This window comes from Carlito syrichta, unplaced genomic scaffold, assembly GCF_000164805.1.
Source record: "Carlito syrichta isolate Samal-C Ts95f unplaced genomic scaffold, Tarsius_syrichta-2.0.1 Scaffold304585, whole genome shotgun sequence".
Taxonomy (NCBI): Eukaryota; Metazoa; Chordata; class Mammalia; order Primates; family Tarsiidae; genus Carlito; species Carlito syrichta.
The window spans coordinates 65,108-75,884 of record NW_007248681.1 but is presented as its reverse complement, the minus strand read 5'-3'; the positions used below and the strand labels follow the sequence as shown (position 1 = coordinate 75,884).

The 10,777-nt window shown below is 35.0% G+C and overlaps 1 pseudogene; it reads left to right on the top strand.

Annotated features, from left to right (window-relative positions):
* The window catches only part of LOC103262662, a 13,395-nt pseudogene extending 3,083 nt beyond the window's left edge, over positions 1 to 10,312 (top strand).
* The last annotated feature ends 465 nt before the right edge of the window (positions 10,313 to 10,777 follow it).

Here is a 10,777-nt window from a genome sequence, read left to right as displayed (position 1 = left end):
CTCACCTCAGCCTCCCAAAGGCGCGGGATTACAGGTTGAGCCACCAAGCCCGGCTAGTCTGAGGCTTGAGAATAAAAAGGAAACATATTTAGACTGAGTAGCTCATAGTTATTATAAAAAATTGATATCATCAAATGAAATATTTCAACTTCACTAATTATGATATGCAGAGCCTCTTAAGTATGGGATTTCTTTTTTTTCCTTGTGTGAATCTTATATTCTGAAAAGTGTTTGGGCTTAAGTATGGGATTTCTTTTTTTTCCTTGTGTGAATCTTATATTCTGAAAAGTGTTTGGATTTTGAAGTGATGGGATATAATGAGGAAAGGTGTTTAATGAAAGTCCGTGCACTTAATTTATTTAAAAGAACAAACATTTGTTCTTTCTGCCAATAGCATTCTGAAATCTTTTTAATGTAAAGCAATTTAGAATGCTGAGCTTGGAGGCTTCTGATGAATTGTAACAGATTGCCTGTTTCTCTTCTACTTGGAAAACATTCCCATGATGTTATGATTATGACTGTATAACATTGCTAGTTTTGTATTATTAAAATTATCATTATATTGCTCTCAATATTGTGCTGGAATAAAACTCTATACTAAACTTGATTAAACTTCAGTCAGAATTTTACTTTTCTCAATAGAGTAATAATACCTTTTCTCAATGAAAATAGGTATGATTTTCATCTCCGACTTGTCTCCATCCAAGCCTTTCTCAGACCCTGGGAAAAAAGTTTACAGATCCAGCCCACACTCTGACATAGCTCATAAGAAGCTGGCTGCAGCCACAGGTGCCAAGAAGCTTCTTAATAAAGTAAACATTTGAGTCACTCAAGAGAAACCCAGGTAAGTTACAAGTGTACACCTTACAACATTGATCTACTTAATCACATTTGAAAGCATGATTTTTGGAGGTGTACTAGGATTTTTTTCTGTATCTCACATTTTCTCATGTCTTATTTTGAATTTATTGGAGGAAAAAATATTCATTTAATCTTCTCCCCTAAGAGGAGATTTGGCATTTAATGTGATTTCTTTATTTCCGCTAGTTGAACTAAACTTCCCCGCTGATTTTTACAGATTAAAATATTTCAATTCTTATTTGAAAACATGAAATAATTCTAAAGTTGGAGGTTACTGACTATATTAAAAATTTGGGCACAAATGCTGGATTTTTAATATGTATTTCCTGACTTAGGTGCTGTGCAGTCTTATTAGCCAGAAAAAGGGAACTGTTTTTCTTATGTAGGTGGGTTTCCCATCCCGGTTAAGAGCCAAGGTTCTGGAGAAAGCTGCAGCTATGTGATTTTGAGAACATTTTTTTAATCTTGCTCAAATTTCACTTTCCCAGTCTCTATAATAGGGTTTTAGAGGATTTCATAGTGTTTTTGTAAAGATAAGTAGATACAATAACATAAGTAATGTAGAGTTTGACAGTAATCGTTTATTTAGAAGATGTTAGCTAATATTGTTCATTTAAAAAATTGCCACTGAATAGAGTTTTAAGTATCTAATTTTTGTTTAGAAATAGATTTCTGTCTTCTTCCTAGTGCTGTGATCTATTACCACTTAGACAGTTTTTTGGCATTCGTTTTAACAGCTTCTTTCTAAGAATATTCTATTTAGACTTGGTGGGTAACTAAAGATATATGGTAAAAGACACATTGCTTTACAAATAAATACATTTTGAATTTGTGTGTATCATTTTTACATATCACATCATAAGCTGGTCAGGTTCACTAGTTAATTTATCTCCCACTCTGGGAGATTTCAGTATCTTAGGAGAATTTTTTTATTTTTCATGCATTCCCTGTCATAACCAAGTAATTATTTATCGGTCTGAATAGTTTTATAAGTTACGATTTATATCTCTTAAGTTTTCTATTATATGAATTATATGTACACTTTAAATACATTATTTATCCTTTCAGGTAGAATGGCTCTGGGTGCTTTCACATGCATTAATTTATGGAATCTTACTACAGATCTGGAAAGTAGGACTGTTCCTGTTTTACAGATGTGGAAAATTGAATCCCACATCATTTTAAATAAAACTACTTAACTGCCGGGCTCGGTGGCTCAGCCTGTAATCCCGCGCCTTTGGGAGGCTGAGGTGAGTGGATTGCCTGAGCCCGCGGGTTTGAGACCTGCCTGGGCAGCGAGACCTCATCTCTACAATAAATCAAAAAATCAGCCGGGCGTGGTAGCGCATGTCTGTAATTCCGGCTACTCGGAAGGCTGAAGCGGAAGGATCGCCGGAGCCCAGCAGGTCGAGGCTGCGGGGGCCGGGAGCGGCCACTGCACTCCAGTCTGGGCGACAGAGTGAGACTCCAACTCAAAAAAAAAACCAAAAAACAAAAAACAAAACTTAAGCTCGTCCAGCTAGCAAATGGCAGTCAGGATTTTAGTGCAATAAAAATACCTTCTCTTTCTATGCGTATCAACTAACTTTATTTTACATCTCAAAATTTTCAATAAATGTATTATGAAAAAAGAAAATAGTACATAATTATATGTCTGTTCCTACTGAAATGCCTTTAATATAGAAAATATTGGGGTTTTTTTGAATTTTAAATATGTGGGGTACAATTCAGGGTTATGTATACAAGTGTTCATTATGCAGGTACCCTTGTTGATGAGGTATACCTCCCCCTGCCCTGGCTGCCAATCCCTTTCTTATAGTATTGTGATAGTTGTTTGAGGTCTGCTTATGAGTGAGAACATATGATACTCGGTTCTTTGTTTCTGTGCTAGATCACCCAGATTATAGCCTCTAAGTCCATCCAAGTTGCTGTGAAGTTCATAACTTTGCCCTTCTTTTAGCTGTGTAAAATTGCATCATGTATACATACCACATTTTAAAAATCCTGTCCTCTTTTGATGGGCAGCATGGTTGGTTCCATGTTTTTGCTATTGTAAGTAATGCTGCAATAAACATGCATGCGCAGGTATCTTTTTCATAGGGTGATTTGAGTTCCTCTGGGTATATTCCCAGTAGGGGGTTTGTGGTTCATATGGTTCATATTCATAGACATTTTTAGATCTAGAAAAGATTGTTTTTAAATATATGTAACAATCACAAATTACTAAAATGATTTTTAAAACTCTTTAATAGTCTTTTATATTTTTCCTAGTTGAATCAGTTTTATTTATACAGAAGAAAATGCTGTGATATAAGTGAATAAAATATCCTATTTTGTTCAAAAAAAAAAAAAAATTAAGACAACTTAAAAGTGAATGAAGGCAGAGAAGGGGAAGTAATGTGCCCAAAGACATGCTGAGAGTTTAGTAACCCCTGGTCCTATGGCCCTAATTGCCCTAAATGTTTACATTTTAATCCTGAGTTTTGATTTTGGCCATCTGGCTAGTATTTCTAATTACAAAGTAAAAATAAAATAAAACTATCTTATGCATGCAATTCTTATTTGAAAACATGAAATAATTCTAAAGTTGGAGGTTACTGACTATATTAAAAATTTGGGCACAAATGCTAGATTTTTAATATGTATTTCCTGACTTAGGTGCTGTGCAGTCTTATTAGCCAGAAAAAGGGAACTGTTTTTCTGTGTTTGTCAGCACAGTCTTATCTTAGAGAATAGAAACAGTGTTTTTGTGAAAGAATGTACTATGTAACTGTGAGAGTGGTTCTCATAGTACATTTGTGAAAGAATGTACTATGTAACTGTGAGAGTGGTTCTCATATTGTGTTGTCACTTACCATCTCATAGTACAGACATAATGTTCTACTGCTTTACATATTTCAAAAATTTAGAAACACATTTCTACCCACCTGATGCAAAATTATCATAGTTTGGATTTTGTCACATAGCAGAAGGGTAAGTTTTGGCTGCTAATTTGTGTTGGTCATTTCAGGAAAGGAAAGACAGACATGTATGTACATTCTCATTCACAATTTTTGTATGGAAGGTATAAATGAAATCTTGTATGAGCTCTTCTGATGGGAATAAAACCTCATACTAATTTCTTGATGCCTAAAGTAAATGATTACCTTTTTAAGTGCTGGATTTGTACCTCTCAACGATTGCCTTCAGTTGGCATATCTGCCTTCAAAAGGGAATCACTTCTTGTCATTCTGTCCTCCAGAGATTTTCATCCTTGACCTTGAGGTGAAATAAACAGTGGGTGTGATTGCAGTGGAACCCACAGGAGTTTCATTTCTGCAGGTATCTACAACTTATAAATTCTATTTCCAAAAGTTATTATGAATGTTATATTCCAAAAGACCATACTCTTGCAAAAGTTCTTAATTCCACTTCTTCTCTTCTATGTATTGAAAGATTAACAACACTGTTTTGTAACTATTTTTCTGTACTTTTGATTGGTTTGATTTACTCTAGAAATTGTGACTGATCCTGAGATATTTACTGAACTATTTAAGTTACATGAATGAAGATTTTTTTTTTTTTTAGGGTTATCAGTGGATATTTTAGATGTTCAGTGAGTTTTAAAGTTTAGGGTTTTGTATATTTTTGTTTGTCTTTGTTTCTTTTTGCCAATATTCTCTAAACAAGAGTTTGAATTTCACAGTATATACCTTATTACTTTATTGTGTTTAAAAAATAAATATATTATCTATTTAAAGGTAATGCCCTGATTTCAGCATGATGGTTCATTTTGTTGACATGAAAATGGTTGTATAACCTTATGTGCTTGAAGATCTTATAATAGCACTTTCACTGCTTCAAGTGAGGAACCAGGTGAGTTTTTGTATTGATAATGTTCATATTGTTCTTCAAAATTATCTTATAAAGTTTCCTGTAGCAAATACCAGCCAAGGCATAGAGTTAATGATAATTCTTGCCTTGAGAAAGTATTAGAATGATTACAATAAGAGGCATAAAAAGTATAAGCCCACAACTAATCTCCTGATATTATAATAGAGCGCTTCCTATATACAACAAAGAGCAATATTTATAATTTGTCTTTGATGGTATCCGTGAGCCGAGTGGAATTTTTGTGAATTTTTCTTTTGTTACAAGTTAAACCTTGTATGCCTTTATTATTGAACCCCCGAGACTTCTCTGTTTTAGGAACTTCCACTGTAAAGTGACAGAGATTCATAAGTCTCCAAAGCTCTCAGTTTGTCAGCACAGTCTTATCTTAGAGAATAGAAACAGTGTTTTTGTGAAAGAATGTACTATGTAACTGTGAGAGTGGTTCTCATATCTTTTGCCAAGTACAGTTATTTTTGGGCTTGTTACATACTACTGCAAATTATGATGGAATTGTGATTTGTTGTTCAATCACTGTGGATCAGGTTGAAAAGCATTTCCTTTACTTTAAAAATATGGAAAAAGCAGGATACCATAATTGTAGCTGTTGTTTTGGAGATTAAGCTTGGTATGTACAGTCATTAAGTGAGTTATCTTTATGTTCTGAAGAAATTTAATAGTAGTTATAATAAGTGAAGCCATTCTTGACAAATTTTGCATTAGTGAAGGAAACATCCTTTTTAGTTGGGTTTTTTATTTAAATTGAACTAAATAGTAGTGGTATTGGTATGGTTGCTCTCTAGTACATAAAAGAAAACAATCTTTATGTTAAGATCCAGATCCCATTCAAGAGCTTACCTATGATTTATGAAGCCAGTGTGATGCAATCAGGGTGACAAAAATTGTCCCTTCAGTGTGGTGTGCTGCAGTCCTGTCAATGAGAATGTGGCTACCTTCATAGTGCGTGATGGCAGAATCATGATATGGGAACTCAGATTTGCTCTTTGTACTCGAAATTCATGGAATAGGTAAATTAATTAACAGGATTGTGGGTTTTTTGTTTTTTTGCTTACTGTTCTTTTTTGTTTTTTGTTTTGTTTTAATTACCAGAATCATATAAATATAGTAGGGCCATTTTTCTGTAAAAATATTTAAGGTGACAATTAAGGCTTTAGATTATTAGGGAGTTATGTACACCTGCTAGAGCTATTTCACCTATGGGTAAGATTAATAAATAATATAAAAGAAATAGAATGCCATGATGTGTAATTATTCATTTGAATTCCTAATATGTAATGCAGGTTTTAAATATGTAAAATCTTCTGATTATGGTGTCTTTGCAGTTCTTCTGGTGTGTCACCTTTATATTCACCAGTGTCTTTCTGTGGAATTCCTGTAGGAGTGCTACAGAATAAACTCCCAGGCACTTCCTTAGACAACTTGATGGGTAAGCTTATTTTTCCCCCTCTAACTCTCATGTTAGGTATTCTTTATGAAGGGCAAAATTAATGGAGTCCCTGACTTGCAATTATTATGAAGTTAGAATTAATGCTTGACCAAACTAAAATGTAGAGGCATTCTTCCCTAAATAAATCAGAGAGGCACACAATTTTTAAGAATAAAAAGGCCTGAAATTGCATAAATTTGCATTATAGTTGTTGGAATTAGAAAATGTTCATTCATGAGAGAGATTCTGATCAAAACGAAAGAAATGCCATTTGGCATCTGGATTTTGGAACTATAGCCCTAGCTGAGCTATATTTCATGGCCTTCATGTTTGCTGGTTTCTCAGCTTGGGATGAAATGCTGCTTTTCTCTCTCTTTCTGCTACTTCTAATTCTAAATTCAACTCAAGTGTTGCTTTCTTTCATCTCTCAAATCTGATTTGAATGTTCTTTTTTTGTGGTCCCTAATAGTTGCCAGCCTTATGATAATTATGGTTTTACTTCTGTCTCATCCAGTACATTATAAGCTATACAAGGATGGGACAGTGTTTGATACAGTTTTGTATTTCCCAGGACTCAGCATAGGGCCTTGTGCATTCTAGATTTGTAGTAAATATTTATTGAAGAAATAAAGTAACTGATCAACATTAGAAATAATTATTTAAGCTTTTTGACATGAATTTTCTTATTTTTATATTGAGAATTATTACTTTCAATAAATATTTGTAGATAAAACATTCAAAGTTATTCAGTTATGGGGCTATTATTAAAGGCAAAATGAGGATCTGTGATTTCAAATTTTATGTCAATTGAAAGACTTGAAATGGTAAGACTTTGTAGGTAAGCCAAGCAATGTTGACAGCTAATTCTCCTAAAATTGTGGCTGTAGTTTATTAAGAATTTTCTCTATTATGCATTATTCTTCCATAATTTAATTGAAAATGGAATGTATTTGTTAGTTTTTTTTTGTTGTTGAAATGCTAGACAGGTGATATACTAGGAAAAGCATTACCTTGTTAATCATACCAATCAGATCACATTTCTTGCATGCTCACTACTATATGAAGTGCTGTGTTAAATCCCCTATGTATCACCTCACCAGGTTACTACTATGTTAAGTGCTCTGTTAAATACTATACATATTACCTCACCAAAATCCTGTGAGGTAGTATTACCTTCATTTAATACACATGGGAACTGAGACCTGGAGAGATTCAAGAACGTGCACCAAACCACACAGCCACACAGTGAAAGAGCCAAAATGTGATCCCAGGAATCCTGGCTCCAGAGTTTGCTTCTTAGCAATGACCTCCAGTCATGGTGGCTCCACTGTCATCTTGGGCAAGACCTCAACTCTCTGATAGAATTCAATTTTGTCATGGTTCCTGCCAGTTATAAAATCTTTTTGATTTTTGATACTATGATACTTTATAAAATTCTTTTTCTTCACCATCTATTCCACCAGTAAATCCATATGAGGAAATCTTGATGCATACTTCATGAAAAATTCACTCTATCAGTAACACAATTTTGAGTTAATTGACCTTGTTTGTTCTTAATATGAAATATTAAAAAGATAGCATTCGAAACACACACACACACACGTAACCACAGACACAGTGGAACAAAACTAATCAGTAATAAAGTCCATGGGAGGTTCAAATTTTATGCTGTTTAGGTGTCTAAGTGATGTATATTATAGTATTTAAGAGACAAAAGGATGGAGATTGTATAGCAGTTCTTGACAGTGTAGTTGATTTTAAGGTGTTAAATAAATAAATCTTTGTACTTGGAAACATATAAATGAAAACTTGTAATTAAGCTGTTAATTTGAAATTCACTGTGTACTTAGTGATAATGAAAGCAATTCAGTAGACTACAGAGGCTGATTTATATTCATTGGCTAAAGGCTGATGCTTATTAAGGCCAAATCTGTCCTACCTTATGAATTGCCTCTTATGGAAAATACTTGAAGAAAAATGTGGCAGCTCCCAGGAGTGAACTCCAGGTTGATAGGATTGGTACATGTGGTAGTTGCCTGTTGAACGTTCCATCTTTTGCTATCAAAGTTAGGCAGAGAGATTGGTATTGTATGGCCATCCTTAAGGGATCATTTTAATTGGATTAAATTGACGGCCATTTTAAACATATATTTTATGGATACAAAAATAAAAATATTATGAAAACAACTTTACAGCCTCAAAAGATTACATTCATAGTCCTATTGTCCACTCTTAGTTATTGTTTGTATTTTTCCTTTCACAGTATATATGTATTTATGTAAGCATATGTAGGCACATGTGCACATTCACACACATTCTGTTATTTATTTTTGGCCAGTTAAACCTGATATTAAGTAGTGGCTTATAACAAGGAAATTTCTATACCCTTTTTAGTGAACAGTCTTGATTTTGTTGTACTGCAGACATTCACATTTTGTTAGATTGACTTTAAGTGGAGTCATCTTTCTAGTTTGAGACTTGATAACCTAAGTATGAATGGCAGATTTGAAAATAGTGCCATTTAAGACTTAGCTATTGACAGTGACAGTTTAGGTATTATTTGCATTATTTATTAATATTAATATTTATTTTATATATTTACATATAAAATATTTAATTATAAAGCTTCAAATTGATAATGGAATTGACTCATTCGGTTTTCTTACTAGAAGCCCTAAGTGAGATTCCCACTGAATTAATACTCTTCTGTTTTGTCATTAGGTACAAGTACCAGTTCTGTCTTGGTGTACCATCTCACCAGTGGTCTGCTTAACACAAGGAGTTAAGCATCCACTCATGTGAAGTCAAGTGAGTATGTCATTGTGATGCGGAGATCATATACTTATATAATATGAGAAAAAAGTTCTCATGGACTTTTTACATTGAGTATTCTGCAGTGGTGATTATTTGACTGACAGGTTAGAATAAGCCTCCTGTCTTAACTAATGGCTATATTAATCAAGGATGAGAACTAATTGCTTTGTAAAGAACATAAGCAATAGAGAATTCTTTTTCCTCTTTTATTGATGCATCTTATTTATTCTAAGGTCCAGGCTGTTTTCTCACTGTAAATCCCTTTGTTGCTTCATTTGGGTTTATTTCCTTTATTTTTCATTTCTTTGTAGATCCATCAGTGGGGCTGCTCATGACAGATTTGGAAAATGTCCTTTTAATTGTCAATTAGTTTTTTTTTATATCTTTTTAAAACACTATCAGAAAAGTATCAAAACTATATGGCATTTATTGTTGATTTTGAGAAGTGATCTGTTTACTCATAAACTCATAATGCTGTATGAGGGAAGGCTAAAATTGGTAGAAGAATGCCTCCCACTTTCTGCTTCAAGTGCATACCACCTGCCCCTTAGCGTTATTTTGCTGTATGCAAAGTGATGTTTCTTGTTTGCCCTATCAATGATAGATAAGATACACATATATAATAAAAATGTTCAGTGTATTTGATGATATTTTAGTGAAAGTGTAAGAAAGGCCATATTCTGTTTTCTGTATGACATAATAATAGGTTTTGTGTATCCATTAAAATTCATAGTAGAGCCCTGCAGTTGTAGTCATGTTCTCTGAGTTCCTGTCTCCCTGACAGTGCCTCCTAGATGGCTTCCCAAAACCATGACCCAGCCCCTGCCAATGTCACAGCTGCCAGTAAAGGAACTGAGCCCAGTTGATGTGCCACCTGGTGCTGCATGAGCAAAAGGCTATAGCAGGAGCTGATGACCCTCATATGTCTGATGACAAAGGAATTTCTGCTTCCCTGAATCAGACAACCTTTTCAAATGGGTAAGTCCCATACGTGGAGCAGCTGGAGCAGTATATTAAGACCTGAGGAATAAGCTCTCACTGGAGCTCCTCAGTGGCTATGCTTATAATGGGTCCACAGTGAGGTTCCTTAGACCCTGCTACCACCCCAATGTGGACACCCAGGGCAACATCTGTCTAGACCTCTATGGTGTACCCTCTATGGTGTGAAGACCAACCTGCTCTTCGTTTAAGCCTGATGGGAGCACCCAACATCAATAGCCCTTTAAAAACACATGCTGCCGAGCTTTGGAAGAACCCCACAACTTTAAGAAGTACTTGCAAGAAGCCTACTCAAAGCAGGTCTCCAGCCAGGAGCCCTGACCTGGGCTGTACAACCTTTCCTGTGTCATCTTTTATCTTTTTCTTTAGATAGTCTGTCCTTTCCTTGATCTTGAGCTGTTATTTTTGTGTTATCGTTGTTTTGTTTTTTTTTCTTTTTTTTTGAGTTGGAGTCTCACTCTGTCGTCCAGACTGGAGTGCAGTGGCCACTTCCGGCCACCGCAGCCTCAACCTGCTGGGCTCCGGCGATCCTTCCGCCTCAGCCTTCCGAGTAGCCGGAATTACAGGCATGTGCTACCACGCCCAGCTGATTTTTTAATTTATTGTAGAGATGAGGTCTCGCTGCCCAGGCGGTTCTCGAACCCGCGGACTCAGGCAATCCACTCACCTCAGCCTCCCAAAGGCGCAGGATTACAGGCTGAGCCACCAAGCCCAGCTTGTTTTGTTTTCTTAAAATGAAGTCTTTGCTTGAGCCCTTTGAGTATATTAACTAAATATATTTTAAAA